General features: G+C 39.9%; 1 protein-coding gene across 6 annotated transcripts in view; it reads right to left on the reverse strand.

The window, feature by feature from the left end:
* The window catches only part of SLC39A10 (solute carrier family 39 member 10), a 76,753-nt gene that overhangs the window by 39,500 nt on the left and 13,346 nt on the right, over window positions 1–23,907 (reverse strand). The window contains exon 1 of one of the 6 annotated variants that reach the window (XM_084289022.1): window positions 16,376–16,514. The exons of the other annotated variants lie outside the window; for them this stretch is intronic. The gene's annotated coding sequence lies outside the window, so the exon portion shown is untranslated. Of the gene's footprint in view, window positions 1–16,375; window positions 16,515–23,907 lie in introns of those variants that run through there. 6 annotated transcript variants of the gene reach the window in all.

The following is a 23,907-nucleotide window of genomic DNA, read 5'->3' on the forward strand; positions in this document are numbered from 1 at the left end:
CTTTTTAGTAATTTTATATAGCTAATAAATGATTTAACACATTAGACTGGAAAAAAAAATTCTTCTATTAACCTCTACAAATATACAAGACCAAAATTTACCTCTCACTGGAGATTCAATTGCTTGCAAGGTTAAGAAAAAAGTGAACTCTTCTTTTGCAATACTGACCTAGTTACAGAAGTTTGGAAGAGTATCATTCAATTGGAGGCATTGGTATCAAAATTGATGCCAGAAACATCAGAAAGATCAACGGCTAATCATTTTACACTACTGTTCTCTGTTCATAAACAACTGTTCTATCATCAGTCTGGAATGACTGTACAGACTGTCTCCAGCCCAAGCTTGTACACTGCAGTGAGAGATTTAAAGGCTGTGACAAACCATTTCAGGAAGTTTAGTGTGACAAGTTCATCCCCAAATTTATTGAGATTACTTTTATACAATCTTTTGCACTCACAGAGTGCATTTTTAAGGCATTTTTAATGTTCTCATAAATATATCACTGGGATTAATACAGAAACATTAAAAGCATCTCAAAACACCTTCCAGAAGCTTTTTCCGTTCTCCTTTGAGGAAGCAGTTAAGTGCAGAGCTGTTGCTGGTGGAGTAGGAAGAAGCGGGTTACATATCTTCATCCACGTATCATTGGACCGAGTCAACCCTCAGATTGTACGATTGTCTGGAAACTTATTCCACAACCTTTAAATAAAGACCATGTGCTCGTTCTCACACAGTCTGGGAGCCTGGGCTCTGCAAATCGCATCATATCCTAGGAAGCAGAAACAATCTGGCAGTACGTAAAGATACTGGATCAGGCATATGGCCGATAACAGATCAGCAGAGCTCCACATTTCTATAGGGATATGCCAATTTTCATCAGCCGAGGATTTACAATGGGGAATGTTACTTACTGTGAGGAGCAGGTTCAAGGTCTGAAGTTAGCAGTTAAGGTACATGCAAGACAAACGAAAGCCCAGGAGAAACATGAATGCACGTATGTATGCTTGCACAGACCATGGCAGCACTAGGTAAGTGCATGCAATACACTGTGATTCTTTAGCAAATTGTTTATTATTTAATTTCTGTTTCTCAGTATTGAAAACCACAACTCAACTGTACATAAAATTCAGTTACTCAAAGTATACGACTTTTGTGAAGACCTTTTCTCCCCCTTTGCCACATAATGGTAATATAATCAGAAATATAAGCAAAGTCAAACTCTTCCCATTTAAACAAGCACTATCCAGACTAAAATATTTCTACCAATAAATTCATGACTAAAGCATGGCAAGCATGATCATAATCCTTTTCACAACCTCATGATCTTTTTCATGTGACTGTCTCATACAATACTACTAATACATTACTTTGAAATTTCAGTCATGCATCTCTAATTGTGGTATTTAGCTTTGAATGGTACCTTTTTCTGTGCCCTAATGGTTAAAATCATTTGTAATTTATGATCATGATTCACTGCTCAAATACAAGAGCTGAGCATTATCAGACTTATTTCAAAATCAATTTAGATGCCTATTTTCAATACAACTAATAAGAACCCTGGCACGGTATTTTTAAATCTTCTAAAAATTTTCTGTATCTTCTATTTCAATCCTTCTGTTAAAAGAAGACACTAACAAAACATACTTAGCCATCCTAAGAAGTCTCAGACAGAACTAATAGGAGTAATTGTTTCTTCTTTACACATGCTTCATTAACATCTAAGCGATTGTAAATGGCTCTCATCAGGCAGTATGTCAGGCAATGTTCACACGTATAAAATACCAGAAAGCTGAAGTCCAAATTCGATACACTTCAGCGACACAGAATTGTGTATAGCTGATCTCAGCATAAGCATATTAAGACTCTTGAATCCTCACAAAAGAACACGGGAAGGCAGCTCAAGGAAAAGGCTACAAAGTTGAAAAAAACTCCCGCTCTTACTGCTGCCAGCCTTTGCCTTATTTCAAGCACTTGTTTGATTCCCGCTACCGCCCCTCCTTCCTTGAGGGAACTCAATGGCCAGGCACCCAACAGGGAAGACATCTCCCAGCTGGTCTTGGGTCAGAAACGACAGCGCCCAGAACCCACAGGCCTCAGTGGGAACTAACAGCACTCACTGTGTTGCACTGAACTGTGAAGAAGAGCAAGAGAAGGCTTCCAGGATGCACTCAGGCAACAGGACAACCCCACACCACGTCAGGCTTCAAAGGTATGATTAACGTGTGCATCTACAGTGGGTAAGATAAATAGACCTGCCATACCAACTGGCATTCCAGTAAATGCAAACAGTACTGCCAAATGCATCCCCTCGCCTCCTCGTTCACCACTGCAAGTAAACCATTCAGGCAGTTCTGATTGTGCATCCATATACGCAGTTTGTAAACCAAAGGCTCGAGGTGAGAGAACCCAAGCAGTGCATCAACTTAAGTTACCTTCTCTGTATGGAAAACTCACACTATTTCTATGCTAAGCAATTCCCTGTAGCACTTCCTCCATTAAATATGCTTCTGATCAAAGTGGGTATTTCTAGAGGCTTTTCACTCAGTTCCCCTTGAATTCCTGAAACTTCTTCACAGTGCCTACTATTTCATCTGTTCTTCCACTTCATACCGATAGCACTTTATTTTTTCCCCAAGGTGTCATTTAAAACCTGGAATTAACATGATTTGGGGGGACGTTTTTGCTTACTTCTCATTAACTGCTTTACTGAAACCAGAAAACTAGTTTGATAGCCAGGCTTTACTTAACAGCAACCTTTGCTTCCAATAATGAGTTCACATAAAATTCAAACTCAGCCGAAAATTTAAAGCTAGTGTTTTAGTGTTTGCAACCCACATACCACGGCATTTTTGTTAGTGTATAACAGTATCTAGTTTAAGTGCCCAACTTTCTCTTTCCCTCCTTTCTCCTGTCTGTTCCCAACAATTTTAGTAATCGGAAACATTTTTGTAACACACATACTGGATTTCAGCCCTACCAAATATTTTATTTTAGTTTCTCTCCATTTGGCCCTTTCATTCTAACTGCAGACGATCAGATTCTGGAAACTCCCTTTGAAAAATATTCAGGATTTTAGTTACTCAGCTTGAATGCCACTATGACTGAAGTGCCTTAACAGGACTTCACCAGCGACCAGAAATTTCACACTGAACAAAAATACCAAACACGCACTTCAGCTAAAACCAGAGGACTGAGATGGACAAACGCTGAAAACAAAGACAAAGCAAACCAAACTAAGACATCCGCTTTGTTCAGCACTGGAAATTTAAGCAATTGTATCACTTGTTTCCATTAACCACTGCTCAGAGTAACAACAGTATATTTATTTTCAGATGCAAGATAAATATTGCTTGAAATAAAACTATTGACTACATAAAGACACTTTTGTTACACTTCCAGAAACTTAGAATTCTTTCTTATATCACAGATATTTACTCCAATTTAATTGCAGAAGAGATGCCTGCAGTTCTCCACCACCCCTCCACTAACTGCAGCAGTCCATACTAATATGCTGTTCCAAAAAAGCTGGAATGGAAGAATCCAAATAATCTAACTCCTTTTTTTCCTATTTTTTTTTTTAAGCAATGAATCTAGTACTCATTTTCAAGGTCAGTGATTAAAAAAAAATCTTAAAGAGAAATGAACATATTGCTATTAGTGACACTTTAAGAATCCATGAAAGCACTTAAATAATATTGTCACTTTGCTATACTAGCCTTTTGCTGACGTTAGCATCTGAATATACAAATAGGAAAACATTTTACATACGTAAGAAGTTATAATTAACTATCTCTAACTTTCATTCTCACCCATCTCCTGTATTTTCTTCCCTCTTCAAATTCAGCGAAACAGGTTTGCGGATATAAGTAAAACTCGTTCATTCGAAAACCTACAGCCTAGTAGGAGGGGCTCGCTCTAAGAACAGACCATTACCTAGTTGATCTAAGCCATATTTGCCAAGTTAATACCAGATAAGACACAGAAAGCATTTATGCATAACTAAGCACATTGTGAACACCTTTTCAAAATCTGAAATGTGAACTATTTGAGATATCAAATCCCAAAGATACTAGACAATGATCCCAACCTACCACAGTAGCGATCTATCTACTAGTTCAGTTGTCCAGAAAGGGGCATTTATTTTATTTTGAAGGGAAAACAACTTGATAGACTTCTTCAGAAGGACAACTACTTGCAATGAATTGCTGAACACAGGATTCTTTTCAGAGCCCAAAATAACATAAAACCCATCAAAACAGTTCAAGTTTTTAAGTGTTATTTCTGCTTACGCAAGAACTAATTTTCAGCCTTTTGTATATACACCGCACATCTACTAATGCACAGAACATATAATGGAACTGGCTGGATCTGCTGTCAACATTCTGTTGTTCAGTTTGCTCCTATGAGGATACTGTTGCTTGCAAAAATTAAATACATTTAAAAATTAACAAGATATGTTTGCATTTTAGGATTTTATTTTTCCACTGAAAATAAGCAAATGTTTTTGTTCGAGCTATGGCTGAAGTTCAACAAATATTTTAAGATGGTGTTGCCCCTAACGCAGTAGTCCTGACTTCCCCCACTGTTTCGTTCATTCATTCCCCTAAAACCATTTCTGTGTACCAGCACATTTGTTTGCTGATCTGTTCACTATGCAGCTGTACAATTAGATTCTGCCGAAAAACAGCCCAGAAAAAGGAAAAAAAAAAGATTATTTTCAAGGCAGATTACTTTTCCTATCTGGTTCGCTGTGCAGCTGCACAAACACTGCAGACCACACAAAGAAGAGCAATCTTGCTTCTGCTGGCAACTCCAACTTACAGAGTTGGTTGATTTGCAGCCTAACAGAGTATTTTGGCTATAGCACAAACACAACTGGCTTTCTCAAAAAACAGTGGGCAAGTTTCATATTGAAACTCATTTTGAATTAGTTTCTCCAACTCTCCCCCCAGCACAGAATGTAATAGTGTTTATTATAAAGCGCTAAGACCAGTGGCCATTTTTATTCTTACTCTAACTGAAACCACCACACCCATCCCATCCTTGTAGTGTGTTAAAATACTTGCACTAATGTTAACAGGTGTATCTTTGATATGTGTTCAGTTCCTACATTACTACCATTTAAAAAGTAAGTCACAGCTATGATCCAAAAAGGAGTTAAGCATGGCTACTGTTAAGCTGAGGACTTCTCTCACTTTCCTCAGAAATATTAATTTACAAAAGCTACCAAGTTCGAATCTCCCTTGAAAGTTCAGACTGAAGCATGTTTCTTTTCATGTGCTCAGCCAGATCAATGCCTGGCAGATGATGACACTTAATGAACATTTCTAGAATTTGAAAGGTTGCAAATCTTTTACTTGACAACATATACCATTCATAAAAATCTGTACTTCTAAGTAAGAAATTTAATTAATGAGCCACCGTCACAGACCTTTTTAAGACCCTACATCAACATGACATTCAAATTCTTCTTAGCAAATTGATTCCCAGTACAAAACCAAGGAGCGACCACTGTTTCCTTAGGTAAGAAAACAAATTCTTTGTCCCATGGGTGTGAAGGAAATTTTTGAGAAAATGGGTGACTCCTGGGACCACACACATCTCAAGTCACTTGGCTCAAGAACAGTTGTGGGAGACAATGTTTGTAAAGACATCTCAGCATATCCGAAATTAACATTCAACCTGACCTGTGACAAAACATAGTTGTACACATTTCAACATGAGGGTCTGCCTAGTATGTGGCCAGCTGAATCAAAGCGTGCCATTTCCATCCCACTCCAAATGACTGAATAAAATTGGATTTAATAACCACTCTTACTCTTATTGCAGGATTAGATATAAAAAAGGGGAAAGGAAGCAGAATCCAATTGTCTTCTTAGCCTAACAACTTATAAAAACCGAAAGCAAGAACTTAAGTCTTAAAAATACTATCTATATGTCCTTCCCTGTGTCCATCACCTTCCAAGTGCATGTACATTCTGACAGCAACACAGATAAGGAGAGGAACTGTGAAAAGAAAGACAGCGCTATCGGTTTTAGAAAAACTACTTTATAATTAGATACACCTAGCCTAGGCTATGTTGTGCAGCATTGCACTTGATCTAATATTTTACAGTAACTGTAATTCTGTGCTTTCTTCTTCTTGTACCTCTCCTAAAAAAGGAGGCTCCCTTCTCACTTCTTTGAGCATCACCATGCATTCTCTACTGTGATTTTAATCGTAAGGATTTTTCTGGACTAACTGCTGATCTGAAATCACCACTCTTCTCAGTGGGATCATTAGGACATTACTGTTTCCTGCGTCATTCCTTGAATCACTGAGGTCTTTCATTTTTGTTGTTTGTGTTATTCCCACCTCCACCCCCTCCCATCAGGGGCTTTCTTCAGTTTACATGAAATCTATTACTTCTCAAGGCTCTCTGTAATCTCTATAACCCACTCCTGTAAAGCAACACATTTTATCACAACTCCACTACTCTGACGCATCTTGCCAATCACCTGATACATGCCAATTTTAGTTAATAAGAATGTATAAAAGTAAGTGAACCAACTTCTTGTGATTTTTCCAGTTTTACACTTTGGCTGTCAACAGTTTAAAAAAACCAAAACACACAACCAAACCAACCAACCAAAAAAACAAGAGCTATTTGCTGTCTCTTAACATTTAACACAAGTGATCAGTAAGTGCATCTCAAAACAAATCCAGGATTTTGGAAGAAAACTACCTTCCAAACTACCAAGAGTTATATTATGCAAAAGATGGCATAAATACTATTTTTTTTCCACTTTTCAACTTACAGAAATGGTTTGGCCATATCACTGAAATTGTGGGTTATCTAATTTCTCTGAGAAAGATGTTTTATGCTTTTTTCCACTGATTAGCTGAAATCAAATGTAAACTGGACTAAATTGAAAGGGTTGTTAGTAGGTTGTGACCATTACTGCACAAGTTCAACTTCAGAAATACTTAAGGTTTGCAGAATGCAAGCATAAGTTTCTGGAGCATGCTTTAGTATTCCATGGATAGTGGAGTCAGCAGTTTCTGGTAAAAATTTCCTCCCTCCTTCCCTCTCCTTTTGCTACTGTAATTGACAGTACATCATCACCCTCTTCCATAGTCTGCTGAGCACATCATAATCATATTACAAAGTAATTCACTTTGATCATATTAAAGCTATCCAAAGTAAACACAATATGGGATCATGGTTGAACATCTTTTCTACAAAATTGAGCCAATTAAGACTACTGTAGTTCAAATTACATATTTAACTAATTAACAGACTACAAAACAGACTCAAAGAATGAGACAGCTTAAACCACCAGGGTAAACTGACTGAAACCTATCAAACTGATACTCATCAGCTTATTAAAATCTGCTGAAGAGCTTGTTAAGAGTCAGGACAGCTGCAGTCCGTCTACCCCTCAAAATATATTATTACTTTCAACATCTAAAGTAGCTCAGTTAAAAATATTAAACAAATAAACTGAGAGCATAATTCTGTGAACAGACAAACTTTTGATCCCATAGTTCCCACAGCTAAGGCACCTAACATCTGTGGGATCTGTTAACAAGTCCGAAGCTTTACTTTTTGTATTTCTAGAGGCACACCAGTTTCTTGGGAATCCTCTGATACTCATTACAGTCATTTAGGTTTTTACGCTGTTTATTCACAAGAATAACGTGTAATCTCCCAGCAGGCCACCTCACTGCCAGGTTATGAAACTGAAATACTTTGATACGTAGGCTGTTTGGCATTGAAACCTGTATTTGGCACCCAAATCTAGCTACAGCTATAGGACAGTTACAGACCAGAAAAATCTCCAGTAAATGGGAAAACTTCATAACCTGATGTCCTGAAAAATAAATCATAGAATCATAGAATCATAGAATATCCTGAGTTGGAAGGGACCCTTAAGGATCATCAAGTCCAACTCTTGACACCGCACAGGTCTACCCAAAAGTTCAGACCATGTGACTAAGTGCACAGTCCAATCTCTTCTTAAATTCAGACAGGCTCGGTGCAGTGACCACTTCCCTGGGGAGCCTGTTCCAGTGTGCAACCACCCTCTCTGTGAAGAACCCCCTCCTGATGTCAAGCCTAAATTTCCCCTGCCTCAGCTTAACCCCGTTCCCGCGGGTCCTGTCACTGGTGTTAATGGAGAAAAGGTCTCCTGCCTCTCGACACCCCCTTACGAGGAAGTTGTAGACTGTGATGAGGTCTCCCCTCAGCCTCCTCTTCTCCAGGCTGAACAGGCCCAGTGACCTCAGCCATTCTTCGTATGTCTTCCCCTCCAGGCCTTTCACCATCTTCGTAGCCCTCCTCTGGACACTCTCCAACAGTTTCATGTCCTTTTTATACTGTGGTGCCCAGAACTGCACACAGTACTCGAGGTGAGGCCGCACCAGCGCAGAGTAGAGCGGGACAATCACCTCCCTTGACCTACTAGCGATGCCGTGCTCGATGCACCCCAGGACACGGTTGGCCCTCCTGGCTGCCAGGGCACACTGCTGGCTCATATTCAACTTGCTGTCTACCACGACCCCCAGATCCCTCTCTTCTAGGCTGCTCTCCAGCGTCTCATCGCCCAGTCTGTACATGCAGCCAGGGTTTCCCCGTCCCAGGTGCAGGACCCGGCACTTGCTCTTATTGAACTTCATGCGGTTGGTGATCGCCCAGCTCTCCAACCTGTCCAGATCCCTCTGCAAGGCCTTTCCACCCTCATTCGAGTCCACAACTCCTCCAAGTTTGGTGTCATCAGCAAACTTGCTCAAAATACCTTCTATTCCTACATCCAGATCGTTTATAAAAATATTGAAAAGTACCGGCCCTAAAATGGAGCCTTGAGGGACCCCACTGGTGACTGCCCGCCAGCCTGACGCAGCCCCATTTACCATAACCCTTTGGGCCCTGCCCGTTAGCCAATTGCTCACCCAAGGTTGAAATACTTCTCTCTCCCCCCAACCCCTATATTATCCTGTCTGATAAGCTAAATACACTGTTTATAGATTTCTGATTAAACTACCTGTATTTGCTAGTATCCAGCTTTAACTTTTATAATGTAAATATAACATTTAAGAAGTATATTACTGGTAATAGGACTGTCAAATAGGAAAGTTAAGAATCACGCTTTGCTTATTGTCAAGAAAAGTAAAAAAAAATAAATAAAGAAAGAAAATTACATGCATAGACTAGAATGTAGCAAAGCAACTGAGGTATCATTTCAGTATTTCACTATTACTCAGTCACTGCTTGGAACCACTACATGATGTATTTGCTAAGATAAAGCCACCGATTTGGAAAAAAAAAAAACAACAACAACCAAAAAACATTTTTCATAGTTAAAACATGTTCATTTTAAGAACAATGTACTCCTATCACTGTTTCCCACTGAGAATATCTAGTTTATAAAATGTAATTAATCCTTTGCCTCTCTCATGCCCATGTTCTGAATCTATAGTTAGCAATCAGCAATAAGCCAATTCCAGTAAATGAATTTGTATAAACTTCCAAAACTTCCCCCAAAGTGGCAATCTGTATTTTTCAATTTTATTGCTGTTTTAGTAATTCAACTTTAGTATGTTGTCTTATTCCAAAGCACAGTTTTGATTTGTCCATAGTTTACTTAGCAACAACAAAAACATTTAACTAATAAATCCAGACACTTTTTAAGGGAGTCTTGCCTTAAATTCTATCACTCAGACTATGAGATGCATTCTCATGCATCAAATGCTAAAATGTACCATGATACACTCCTTCATTAGACTATTGTAGCCAACTAGCACTGACAAACTAGCGGTTTCTATGGAGGAGACAAAGTACATGTATGCTGCTCAAAGATGGTAAAATTATTTTTACATTGCCTAGCCTGTTTACTGCAACTCATTTGAACCACAAAGTCTGACACAAACTAGCAGTAACAGTAATTTGCTATAGTTGTTGCATTCTTAGTAAAACATCTCATATTAATCCAATCTTTCAGGAGTCAGCATAAAACTCTCACATGCTTCTCCCTACTACAGGCCACACCTGATTATCAAAAGCCAGAATGAGATTTTTTTGCCCTAAGACACTAAGAATGAACTTTTGCTAGGACTCTGCATGATGCAGATGCATAAACTTATTCTACATACTTCAATCTCTGACTTGTCGTACAAAGAAAGTAATTGTGAAAAAAAAAAAAAAGAAAAAAAGAAATTGCACAAGGCAATTTAGGCCATTTTTCTTTGATAACATGCAGATAGAACGGTACTCTAGAATGTAAGAAGTTAGCTATGGGCACTTTAGACTAAAATGTTAAATTTTACACTTCGTTCCTGATACAGCTACTGCATCATACTGAAGTTAATGGCAATATACAAAGGCATTGAGAACTCTGGCACTGTCAATACAGTACAACACCTCAGCCAGCCGATTGCCTCATACACAGCCCAGAACAGGAACGACTGGAAGTTTATATTGTTTATGCATCATAACAGATATTACATAAATGGGGATTATTTTATTATTTTTACTTTGAAAATGTAGCAATGCAAGACTACTATATTATTTGGAGTACACTCAAGTACCAGATTTCTTATGTTTTAATATAAGCTAATACAATTCGGATATTCAATTTTAGGCTCAGATACTGTTTTCTATAGACAAACGTTCAGGTCACCAATAAAGTGCTTCTGAGATCTGCAAGCAGAAGTAGCCAGTAAGTATGGACAGTAAGTATGGACAAAATGATACAGCTTGCAATTCATGGGCCGAGAGCACTTATCAAGGTAGTGGAGCCTCACAAAAAGAGGTCTTTCTTTACAAGAATAGATTATAGAAATGACACAGTGCCTTGAGAAGTAATGTAATTATCCATTAAAACAGAGTACAATATTCCACTTGACAGTAAATAAGCTCTTCTGTAGTGCTCTGTATGTGGGATGAACGAAGACGTGCCTCTAGTGGCACGGCACGACTTAATAACGATCCATACCTGCTTGCTGTTACCCCTTATAGGAAACATTGGGTTGTGCTATTTCACTATGTGAGATAAATCTAACTTTCTGCTGGATTAATGACCTATGGTTACTACTGTAACAAACTCAGCATCACATCCTGGTATCTAGTACCACTAAGTACCATTTACGCTGCAAATCAGTATTAAAGATGTAACTATTACTTCCCCAAAAGATCCACATCAAGAATCACATCGAGTAACACCCATCAGAGACTACTTTATAGAAGACTACGCATATTTTTCTTTTGTTTTGCTTTGATACTCCAACGTAGGTATGACTGCATGCTGTCATCAGCAGTTGGTTTGGTCAGAAGAGGAACTATTTATAGAGATCCAATCATCAGCTGTAGATCAATCATCATTTTCAGTTACCCTTCAGAAATCAAAGCATTATTTGTTCCACTAATAATCATCATACTACGGTGATAAAATACAGCTGTAACAAATGCACAAGGATCAGTTTATGGATGTGGTACAGGCCAACTAATCTTGAGATGCTTCTTCACATGTAACGCTATATGACTGCACCTATCTGGAACACATTTTATTACAGAGGTCTTTTTAATAGGAGCTGTGATTGGGAACTCTGAAGTAACCTGCAGGCAGAAACACTGAAACCAAATTTGATGCACAAGGTCTCTGTTGAGCAGTGTATTTGTAATTTCATGCAAATCCTGCAATCTTGCACAGAACTTCCTTTGTATATGCTTACTCTGAGGAGTTTGTACCTTATGCAGGCATTTTATCTTACAAGAAGTCTAGCTACGTGAATGCTTTTACAGGATTTCATTTGATTTATGAGTTTCAGACATGACCATAGTTATTCCCTATCTCCCGTTATTACGCAGACTACCACAATTCTGCCTTGATTTAGCTACCTAATACCAATGACAAATTAAGTCTCTTTGTCACTCAAACAGTGAATCAAATGGATAAAGGTTATAGTTTTCAGCACCTCTTAACAGTTCAGAACTTTATATCCTTCTCACTCACCTCTGGTTAACAGCCCACATATTATGCGTACTTGGTAATACTGAAGATGGGACTGCCAACACAAAAAATGTGAGGGAGGCAGAACAGATACATTCCTTTGAAGTGAAAATAAACTTTATCTTAGGAATGCTCTTCAAAACGCAACAACAACAACAAAAAAAACCTGGAGATTCATTTTAGTAATTTTCAAAAACTGCCAAAAATTTTGGCAAAAAAAAAAAAGAAAAAAAAGGAAGAGAGCGCAAATTGGATTAAAGCAAAATGAACCTAGCCAGGTGATGTACAAGATCTATTTAGGAATATTTCTTACTCTGATCATTTTGTTCTCATAGACTGATATTGACAGACATAAATACCTACATTCATCATCTCTAAAAGACAATGAAGTGCAAGGTCTGTAACAGGTTCATCAGTTTTTGCAGCAGTCTAATTTTGCCTTAGCAAAACCAGATGATTCTCTTCACTCTCATCCTACTGCTTTGGAAAGTATCAAGCTATAGAAAATGTGATAGCCAGGTAAGAATGAAGCTCATAGGCCAGCAGCAGCTGAGATCGAAAAGGCAGCAGCTGAGTCATTCCTCCTCTGCAGCAAGGGACAAGTCAGAAAATGGAAAGATGAGGCAGCACAATGTGATACCTAGAAGATGAAACATTTCTGATGTAATGAAGCATGTTCCCCAGCATGGGTACAACACCCCACACATCATTTCAACATCCCTTCTTCTCATAAGCTTTTGAGACAGACATCAGGAAACCATCATCTTCCCAGTCTTTCATGCTGGCTTCCAGCTCCAGGGCATTAAAATCTGTACAATGTTTGGATTATCACAAGAAGTAACAAAATACAAGCAAACTTAAAACAATTATCTTTTTTTCCCCCTTTCTTCTTTACTCCTCTGATTGCTATTACATCAAAAAAATGGAAGAGTGATACTGAAGCAGCAGCAGCATACAGAACATTCTGAACAGCTAAACTGATCAAGTGCATCTCCTTCTCTCCTTTAAGAGATTTCAGTGCATGCAGGGCACTGCTTCCATCATTTTGATCAGTTTTTGAACATTAATTTATTATTATTATTATTATTAGCTTCACCTAACTGGCACGTATTTCCTCATCACACACTACTATGTGTACTTTAAATAATATCTCAACTGCAATTTAAAAATTACCTAAAAAAGACCTAAATTCTTTCCACATCAGCAAGCCCTTATCAGAAAGCTAAAATTACTAACAAGTCTTTATTTAAGATAACCTCAGATGCCCACCCCCAGATATGGATACTTTTTATATAATAAAATTATATGTAAAATGTTTGCCCTCTAAATTAAGTTTGACTTTTACAGAAAAACAGGAAGTTACACTGATTTTCTTTAAATTAGAACTGAAATTGCTTCTCAAAAGGCATGAATTCTTGGTACTCTCTAGACTCTGCACCTAAAACTCATTTCTATGAAAAGCATCCATTCAGACAAAGACAAAACTGCAATTTGGCTTTCCCTCTTCAAAACTTTTAAGGACATTTTTAGGTGCATTAAGGAAAAAGTCAGGGTACATTAGACAGTTATGAAACGTTGTAAAATAACAAGTGTTCTGACAATCAATAGCTAAACTGTGAAGAAAATCAAATTAGTTTTTTTTGTTCTGCTATTAGTTTCATTGCTCACACACACAGTTATGTCCACCCATCCTCTAATCTGTACTGTAGTCTGTGAAGATGCCACGATCTTTAAGTTTCACCACAGTTAAGGACCAAATCTTAACTTGCAAGAAAACTTCCATGGAGCTTCACTTTCAAATGGTTTGTGCAATTCTGTTTTAGTAATCCCATCTGATGAAAAAAAATCCTGTTTCCAAAACTAGACTGGTTTTATGAAGTGCCCTTTATATATTCAAATTAACTTCCATTTCTGTAAAAACTGTGACAAGAGAAGAACGAACTCATTACAGCTGGCAACACTGTGATTAAATGGCATTAACACTCGATGGTGAAAGCACACACATCCAAACTACTTAAAAATTTTCCTCCTACTTGGACCAGCTACTGCACTGCAGGTAATGTGTTATGAATGTATCTAAATTAGAGTTGCTCGATTTATTTGGTGAAGACCACAAAGAAAATCTATGCCAGGTTATATGTATTCATTTTGCCACACATGTACGTAAATCTTTTGTCCAAATCAAACTACACAAAGCTTGTGTCTTACCAAGGTGTCCTACTAAAGATTCAAAAGGAACAGCTTATTAATATGTAGGGCTTAAGTACCATACGCAATTAACATCCTCCTGCTGACTTTCCATGATACTATGTTAGAAGATACATGTTGTTACAGCGTCACATAAATCTTAGTTTCAGATCACAGCATGACCAAGCATTGGAGTAGACAAAGGTAATCATAAGGATCCATGCTTTTTTGCATAGAATAAATTTTCTGGAACATTCCCCATTTGCCATGTTGCTTTACTAGATTATTATTTTTTTTTTATGTAATAGGAGAAACAACATACAATAGCTCATCTTGTTAATTTATTTGTACCACTTTTTTATACCACAACTGTCGTCTCTCCGCATGTTTTCTGATTCCGTGTGGATACATACTCCAAACTAAGTACCTGGTTTTTCAGCCAGCCTTGAAAGCACAGAAAGATCTACATGAAAGCAAAGTATATTCTTTAAAACAAACCAAATTGTTTTGGATAAAGTTTTTACTTAGGCAGAATCTCCTTTCATGTTGCATATTCCAGATAGGCATTTGTGTACAATCCTTCCACATCATCTTCTGTGGACACGAAGGTACATTTTTCCATACAGAACTGCTACCACTGATCTCATTGAATGTATACAGTTTGTTCGTGGCCTATATACAGGATCTAGTCTCTTTTCTAAGCAGACTTCATGGCTGCGTACCTTTTTTTCTCCCAAGTATGAAAGTGTTGGAAGTTTAAAAAGTGCTGCAGCACAACACCAATTTAAAGGTTTACTTTAAAACAAAAACCTAGTTAGGAAAGCTTACGGTCGTAATAGTTTCTTTAGTTCTTGGGAACCACAGAACTTTTTCAAATAATTGTCTTACATTTACCAGAGCATAAGCCTGAGAAGTAAGCATTAATAAGCCTAACTCTTGCTTTGAAATTGGAGCAGTACGTCTCACCAATCCGCACAGATTACCTACTCCACTACACATTTAACCAAAAGCCCATTCTTAAGTAAATCCAGGTGTGTTCAAAATCTTAGTGTTCTCTTTTAAAATATATCAGTACCCATTTTTTTTGTATTTTCTCTTTTAATGTCATAGTATCAGTTACTGCTATCCGAACGCATACTAGAACATACCCGTTGGCACATTCCCCCGGAATTACTTCTGTTAATTAGACAATCGCTTCCACATTTTTGAAAACTACCCAGGCCTTCCACTGCGCATTTCTCAGTGCTGTATCAGGCTTCACCTATCACAGGCTCCCCCATTATTAGGGTATGACATTCTCTCTTAACAGAAAAAAAAAAAAAAAATAAGAAAGAAAATTGTTACTTAAGAGACATACAACGTTCAGTGCCAGAAACCAGAATGATTTCAACTCATAAAGTGCTTATATTTAAATAAGTGCTTATATTTCTAACTCCAACTGTTTATACATCAGGAGGCAAGAACCAGCAGACAGCGAAATCCCCACAGAAGGCAAAAAAAAAGACAAAAGATCACCGAGAATTTGAAAGAATGGCTTTATTCCAGAGCTTCAGCACGTACTTCGGAAGCAGGCGGGCTAAGCACTGGCAGGCGAGGAGCCCGAGCCGGTTCCTGCTCTGCCTGGCGATGGCCGCGTAGGCTCCGCGGCGGCGGCTCCTCACCCGCCTGGCTCTTACCTGCGCTGGCTCAGGCTGCCGGGCGGGTTAAGGGCGCCGCAGCCATTCCTGCCCCATTCCTGCCCCACTCCAGCGCCGCCGAGCCCCCCGCGGCTCCGCAGGCACGGCCCCGCTCCGCGTCCCGGGGCTGCGGGCGCCCCTTTGTGCGGCGGGGCCGGGACCGGGACCGGGGCCGGGGCTGCCCCTCACGCCTCCCCTCGGCCTCCACGTGGCGCTCCGTGCCCCGCGGGGCCCCGGCCCGGCTCCCCCAACGCCGCCGGCCCGACCCCACCGCCTCGGCGCGGGGGGCTCCGGGCCGGGCTCCCCCCCACGGTCCCTGCGCCACGTCACGGGCCGGCCGCGCCGCCGAGCCCCCCCGCGTGCCGGCGGCGGAGCTGCCCCCGCCGCTCCCGGCACCGGCTGCCCCGCACCCCCCCCCCCCAGCACCCTCCCGCCGGCGGCGGCCCGGGGCCGGCCGCCACCCTCACCGCCGCGCCGGCCGCTTGTGGGGGAGGGAATGTAAACAAATGGGGTTTTATAGCTACCTCACTCGAGTGCCGTGTGCATCTCCCTCTCCGCTCGGTACCAAACCGCCGCGGCGCCTCCTCCTCCTCCTCCTGCAGCTCCTGCCGCCGCCGCCGCCACGCTATTCACCAACCGCCGCTACGCCAAAGCGGCCGCCCGCCCGCCACACTCGCCCCTACGCAGCGCGCGGGCTGCGCTACGCGAGCGGCCCCGCAGGGCGCTTCACCCAATGCGCGGCCATTTCGTCCCCTTCCCCCCGCCGCCGCCTCGCTCCCCCCGTCCTCTGCTCCAGCGCCGGCTACGAAAATGGCGTAGCGCTCCCCCCCTCCCCTCCCCGCAGCGCCTTGCGCTCATCACTCAAGCGGGCGGCGGCGCGGCCGGGAGCCGAGCGAGGAGCCGAGGGCCGGGGCCGGGCAGACGGGGCTGTGTGTCCCGCAGCGGAGCTCTGCCCGCGGAACAGCCCCGGCTGCTGCACCCGGGGACCTCTCCGAGAAGGGGAGAGCGCTGCCGCGATACGCTTAACCCTTGAAGTCCTGTCAGGCTTGCTGATAAAATAAAACGAGCACCTGCGCGTTTGGGCGGCGGACATGGCCCCTCGTTGGAGAGGTGGCCCCTCAGCACAACACGCTTGGTCCCTTGACAAAGTGCCAGCAACTGGCAGAGTCCAAAAATACCTGTAATACCTACGCAAATTAAAACCTTTACCGAACAACCCCAGGGTTTAGTGGACATCTTGGAACACAGAACATACAGAAGCCCTTCATATGAATTGCTGTTCTCAAGAAAAGCAGATTATTTTGTAATGACTATTTATAGAAGATGTATTCAAAGACTGAAGTGCTGTTGTAGGAACATTTTAAATATGCTTTAAGCCATTTCCTTTTTCTTTCTGAGAAATTTGCATACAATCTCCACCACATTTTCCTCCAAAAATAACTGCTGCATATCAGGCTTCAGGCTGTAAGCAAACCTACACCCTGTTTTGTTCAGGAGGCACGCGTTTTTCTTACAGACTCTCACATTACTGAGTTGAAGTAATCCTTTCTAAACTCATCCCTTTGTTAAACCTGATGTCTCACACCAGTGCTGCCCTAGGTCTGGCCTGGCAGGGCCAGAACCTAATCCTACCCACAGTCCAAGTCTTACTCTGCAGTTATCCACCCCGATGGCCTCCCAAAGTCATTATGTGAATTTCTGGTTGGTGACATATCCCTAAAACACAAAGACTGTTCAGAATGCTAAAAATACAAAGGATCAATAGTGTTAGTTTAGAAACTAAGACTTGGTATCTGCAAGACTCAGAACAAACAAACAAATCCCATATAACCATAAAACTCAAGTTACACTGCAAAAACAAAAAACATAATGAACTTTTCCAGATAACTTATGAATATTCATTATAATGCAGACAGTGTAACAGACGAATGAAGATGTAGGCTGATCAAACACTTCTTGGCCTAAGACCGCAGCAGCTTTGTGCATTATGCTACACCAATCTTTTGGTATGAGGGGCTGAATCTTTACTGAACTTTCCCAATTACTCCCCTCTCTCCCTCCCCCCTCCCCCCCCCCCCCCCCATCACTTTCATGTCCTGATCACATTTCAGTCTAATCTGAATCTAATTTCAAATCTTTTCCAATATTTTTTTTCGCTTGTTAGTGTTTATCGGGGGGGCGGGGGGGGGGGGGGGGGGGGGCTGGAAGGAGGGGAAATCTACACTTCCCCCCCCTCATTTTCTTCAAAATGCCCTGGTTTGTTTTCATTTTTTTTTCTTCTTCCCAAATCCAGCCCAAAAACTTCCCAATCACTGTTCCAAAATTTTGACAATCACAGCTCAAGTCAAGGTTTGGAGACCGTTAAAGTGATTACAAAGCCCTATATCAAAACAGCACATCAGATTATTTATATGTTGATTTGAATGATTTCTGCCTCAAAAGTACTCCTTTCTCTCTCAGCATTTTTGTACATAACAAAAAAATACAGACCTGATTCTGACATTAGTCATTAGATGCAAGGTACACTGACCTTGCAGTTAGGTTACTTCTTCCTGGTCTTAACCATATATTTTAGTACACAAACTGCCTGTGCATGGATACTTAAATGAAAGAAAGTATGAGTTTCTACATCTTAGCTTCACAAAGCAAGTACAAGAACTATTAAATCAGGCATCACTATGAGAAGCATGCCTCCCTGTAAAGCACGTGGGACAACTTTCTGTGCTGCAGGGAAACTTGTACAAGAGCTGGAAGCCAGCACTGCAGGAGTGCTTGTAGCTTTGGACAACAAATGCATGCAGATCCAGATTATTTTTTCCAGCATTTAAGCATTGAACACAATGATATGTTGCTATACTTTTAGAACTTTTTTTTTTTTTTTTTTTTTTTTTTTTAAATTCCTCCTCCCTCTTCTCTCATGGGACTTTTTGAGTGCTTCTGCATTTCCCATTGATTTGCAGGATAGAAATATATCCTGTCAAGTAACATCCAAGGGCTCATGGTACAATGCTGCAAAAGCAGAGGAGGGCTTCTAACAGCACTCCTCTCAAGATGAGGTCCTGTCTGGAGACATATCTCCAGCTTCAGTGCTGGGACCTCTTTCCCTTTCCTGTATCCCATGGACCTGATGTGGTTGGTCATCAAAACCCAGTTTAGGTCAGCTAACTGTGTTACCAGGGGAAGTGATAAAGGAAGAAACAGAACATAATGTTCTGTTTTGGCTACAAGATGCAGGCCTAAAGAGAAGTGCAAGGTTGGACAGAATTTGAGAGATCCCGTATACTGATTTCCTGTTCTCCCTTTGTAAAACCCAATTCTATGTGGGGGATACAAAGCATCTACGTATGCCTACATGTACATACGTTGTTTAGAAGCAAGTTTTTAGTCATTTTTAATTTTAAAAAGGAGAATTTAGGTTTTGCTTCCTCTTACGTTCATATATCCTGTTGATAATTCTGCAGAAGGTTTCACTTCTTACATCCCAGTACTACTTATGACTGTAAGCAAAAGGAAGAGTCTTGGACATATTCTCTGGGGATTAAGAACAATAATCATGAGGAGGAAAAAAACAAACCAAACCAAACCACAACAACAACAACAAAAAACTTTAACCAGGACAGATTTGCTTAGAAAGTTATTAGTTGAAGGTGTTGACACATGATCTACTAAGTGGGAACAAAATGTAGCCATTTGTTACCAAAATTAAGTTTTATACCCCTAAAGCACAAGTCTGGCAAATTCAGCTTTTTCTTAACTGAAGAGCTCAACCCCATTTTTTTGCTTTTAAAATAATGATGTCTCAAGAAGAGCCAAGATGGTGGCTTGCAAAATCAACTTCCTCCTTTGTTCAAAATCATCTCTAAGCTTGTTCCAAAGATTTATCAGAATTTATGGCAATTTGAGTGCTAGCATACCTGTTTTTTGCAGTTATCTATTTCCTTTCCTGTTCTTTGGACCACCTTTCTAGCTTTTGTTCTTGTTTTTGATTCAGGCTCTCAGAATGAATTAAAGTCAGAATGGCTTTTTTTTTTTTTTTTATTTGAAGATGACCTATAAATATTATTCAGCTTGTTGAAGGAGTTTCGTGGAGATAACAAGTGGCAGAATTAACCTTGAGGAGGTAGAAAATGGCTAACAGGGCAAAGCCTACCTGCCAAGCAGAGAGATTTTACCAAATTTGTCTGGAACTGAAGAGCTACTACAGGAGACTTTACTTAGAAGTAATGCTAACAAGAACTGCTTAAGTGAAATATCAGAGAATCTTACAGAAGACATTTTATTTCCTCATTACATAATTTCCTAATCTGGATCTCAGAATATGACCTGTTGGTAGTTGTCTCCTCTGCTTTGAATTTACCAACATATTATATAATCTAACATGGTTAATTTTATTGCACAGATTTACCTGTACTTTCAATATTCAATACAGTTGTTTGATATGCACTCATTTTCAGGCTATGTAAGAGGACGCTCAGCTTGTGTACTGATGCAGGAAAAACTTTGCATTGGGCAAGGACATAAACGAAGGTGTTTAAGCATCCAGGTGAGCTTAAGTATCACTACCAGCAAGTAGTGATTCTGTGATTAAAGCTCATGCTTGGAACTAGACAGTGGTGTCCTCTGGGGGATTTCTTGGCTTGTTTACGTTGAATTTAAAGGCCAAGTTTATTTACTTCAAGGCAGTATATAAAAACAACAATTTTAGTAGAGACTATATATGCCTTTTTTTAAACTCTTGCTCAAGAATTTGATCTTGTTTAAGCCTGTTTGGTGCACTTACTTACTAAAATTTTAATAGGTTTTATCTGTAGAAACTCCAATGATAATTCAAAGCAGGCCTGGTTGGTTTTTCACCAACCAAAAAGGACCATGGGAAAGTTTCTTTACTCATAAGAAAGGACATAAAGGGAAAATATATCTGAGCTTTGTTTTTGTTGTTGTTTTCCAAGGAACAATTCTTACCCTCCTTCCTTTACAACAACATATGCATACTCCCCCACATGAGCAGCATATATACATGTATAGACATATGCATAGGATTTGAAGCAAAAGTACTAATGTCAGTGACTTACTCTATGTAATTTTAAATATGGCATTAGTGTAAATATTGACAGGAAATTAGTTTAAAAAGAAGTCCGTGATTATTATTCTTTGAAACATGTCAAAACAAGATACAGATTTTAGGGAAGTTTGTTTTAGAAGTTTTTGAGTCAGACTCTTTGAGGGAAAGGTTAGGCTTTTTGTTTGTTTGTTTTTAAATACACACTGACATTTTTAGGGAAAAACATTAAAACCTTTCTCACTGGCTGTAGGTTACATTGGCTAAGGTTACATAAACATCAAAGGACATAAGCAAAAGGGTGTGATGCTGCAGCAACAACTGAAGTATTTGTTCCACACAGCTTTTTTTTCTTTTTTTTTTTTTTTTTCCTGGAATATGGAAAGATACAAGTATGATTTGTAGACCTTTCATTCATTTTGGAAAGCTAGCAAATGCTACTATAGCTTATCCATTGGAAAACTCTTGGTGGGTGAACTTTTTTCTTCTTTTTTTTTTTTTTTCTTCTTTTGTTTTGTTGTTATTTGCTTTTAACACAATTTGTTGGTCTTACTGTCTAAAGCAGCCAAAAGCCCTTTCATAGGATCTGAAACACACCAGATTTGTTGGTAGCAGGAATGGGAGAAGATTCAAATTGGAAGATATTAAAAGATGAAGACTGTTTCATGGCCTTCTTCCTCTCTGGCTGATTTGGGTTTATTTATGTTTCTCGTTCCTTCCTGCCTTTTAAAGACACCTGTTGCTGTGGAATCTTTTCTGTAGCACTAGTTACTGAAATAGCACATTTAGAGTTTATACCAAAGGATATGACCCAGACTGTCTACTGCATTGTATGATTTGTCACATGTACAGTTTACACTGCTGTCACACCACTTCCTCTTCAGCCTTTCACTTCTTAATACAAGCAAGCAGAACATAGGTTTTGGATTTACATATCTTATAGGATTGAGAGACTTTTTTTTTTTTTTTTTTTTTTTTTTTAGGATAAGATAGTAAAAAAGGTATGATGAGAGGGGGAAGGGCCAGTCAGCTGCTTCCTTCAGCGCATGACTAGGCTGAGACTGCTGAGCACAAAGAATTTTGGTCACAACCACAGAAAGGCTCTGCATCAATAAATATGGGATATTCTCCACTGGAGCCATGCAGGGTTCAAAACATTAAACAAGGCTGTGTGAGCTGGCTGGGTGGAGTAGATTGAAAATTCCTCTAAAGGCTTATATTTATGAATGCAAACTGGATCAATTCCAGAACTGACCCACCTTGCTGAAAAGGAAATATTGACTTTAATGTAATCTCTTTACACGTTGAGGAATTTTACACCCTCTTCTCAAATAGAATGGAAAAAAAAAAATAATGATACTGTCCCTGACATTATTTGAAAGAATCTATGAACAGACAAGGAAAACAATGAAGGTCAGTATCTTTTAAGTTAGTCCCTGCCAATTTTTAATCTCTACTTGGATGATTGGCAGCCTTTATGTATAACCAAGACCTAGACGAGCAATAGAAACAGTTCTGCTAAAGCTGCATTTTAGTCAGAAGCTGGGGTGAAATTCACATTTCTTTCACCTCTGTTACACATGGAAGTGGAAATGACAAATGCTAAACAAATGCAATTCCTCCATTATCAGTGGGTGGAATTGGGAAGCCTAGTTCCAATGTCTTTAAGTTACTGGCTACCTGTTTTGAATAACTTGGGAGAAGCTGATCGTCTGAAATTTCAACAGTAGAAAGGGGAGTTGCTATGAGCTACTGTGGATATGCTTCAGTAACTTAAGCTTGAATGGATGAGGGAGGATGCTGGATAGCCTCATCCCTTCTTTATCACAGATCGCAAGCCTCAAAAGGAACATCCGCAGAGAAGACAGGAGAGAAGAAGAAGCACTGTCAGGGAAAACAAACACCACAGATACTGCTTGCAGAAATAAAATTATGAAAGGGTTGTTTTTTTATGCTTGTTTGTTTTCCTTTAAATCAACGGTACCAGTAGCAAAATCTAAAAATCAACAGAAGCAATCTCAAACTTAAAATTACTGATAGCTGGCTCACAGTCTAGGGAGCTCAGCTAACTCACAGAAGAGTTGGTTTAAGCTTAGCTGTGTTGGTCCTCTCATGCCTGATAGCAATGTATGTAGGAACTGGAGGGAGCAGCTGGATGGTGGCCCTCAGGGTCCTATCAGTAGTAAAGGTACACCACCTCTCTTTAAAGTGCTGTCATGTACTGAAGTTTTTTTTTTTTTAATTATTTTTCCCCATAATTTACTTTATTATTATTATTATTATTAGTTCCACTGTATTCTACAATGAAAAAGCATGTTAAAGACCCCCTATTTCTTCAGGAAATAAAGAGGTGCCAGAAGAATTATGAGTAACGTTAGGGAATGGCCTGATTCCCAAATCTTTAACTACAACCATTTGACAGTACTTCTAGGTGCTACAGCTTTATTTTCATGCCTGAAAATGCTTCACACAGTTGGATGATAATTACAGTTTTAATGACAGAAGTAGGAGTGCGAACTTAAGCATAAACAGCTATGGAGAAGAAAGCAAACTTCAGCTGATACACACACTGATGAAGCACAGGCTCACACATAACATGGTCTAAATGACAAGAAATGTGAAAATCTGAGATGAATAGTAGTGAAATTACCCGGAGGGACAGGTCACGTGAATGCACACAACTGGAAGCCACGAGGAGATGAAGAGAAATGGGGAGGCCCTGCTTCACTGCTATTTTTCAGCTGTGTATGACTTTGCAATCTCACGTGATGACTTAAAACAGAAGTAACTCCACTGAGATAGAGCTATAGCAGCAGCAGCAGGACAGAGTAATCATTATGAATACATCCCGTTATCTTTTGGAAATGGAAGAGAGGTTGGAACTAGTAAACAAGTAGAGAGAAATTTGTACAATGGCTGGGTTGGCTAGCAGTAATTACTGAGAGTACTAGCAGACCGTCAATGTCAGAGGAAGCAAGACAGCCTGAAACAAGTTTG

Source organism: Netta rufina (genome assembly GCF_964035555.1).
Source record: "Netta rufina genome assembly, chromosome: 6".
NCBI lineage: Eukaryota > Metazoa > Chordata > Aves > Anseriformes > Anatidae > Netta > Netta rufina.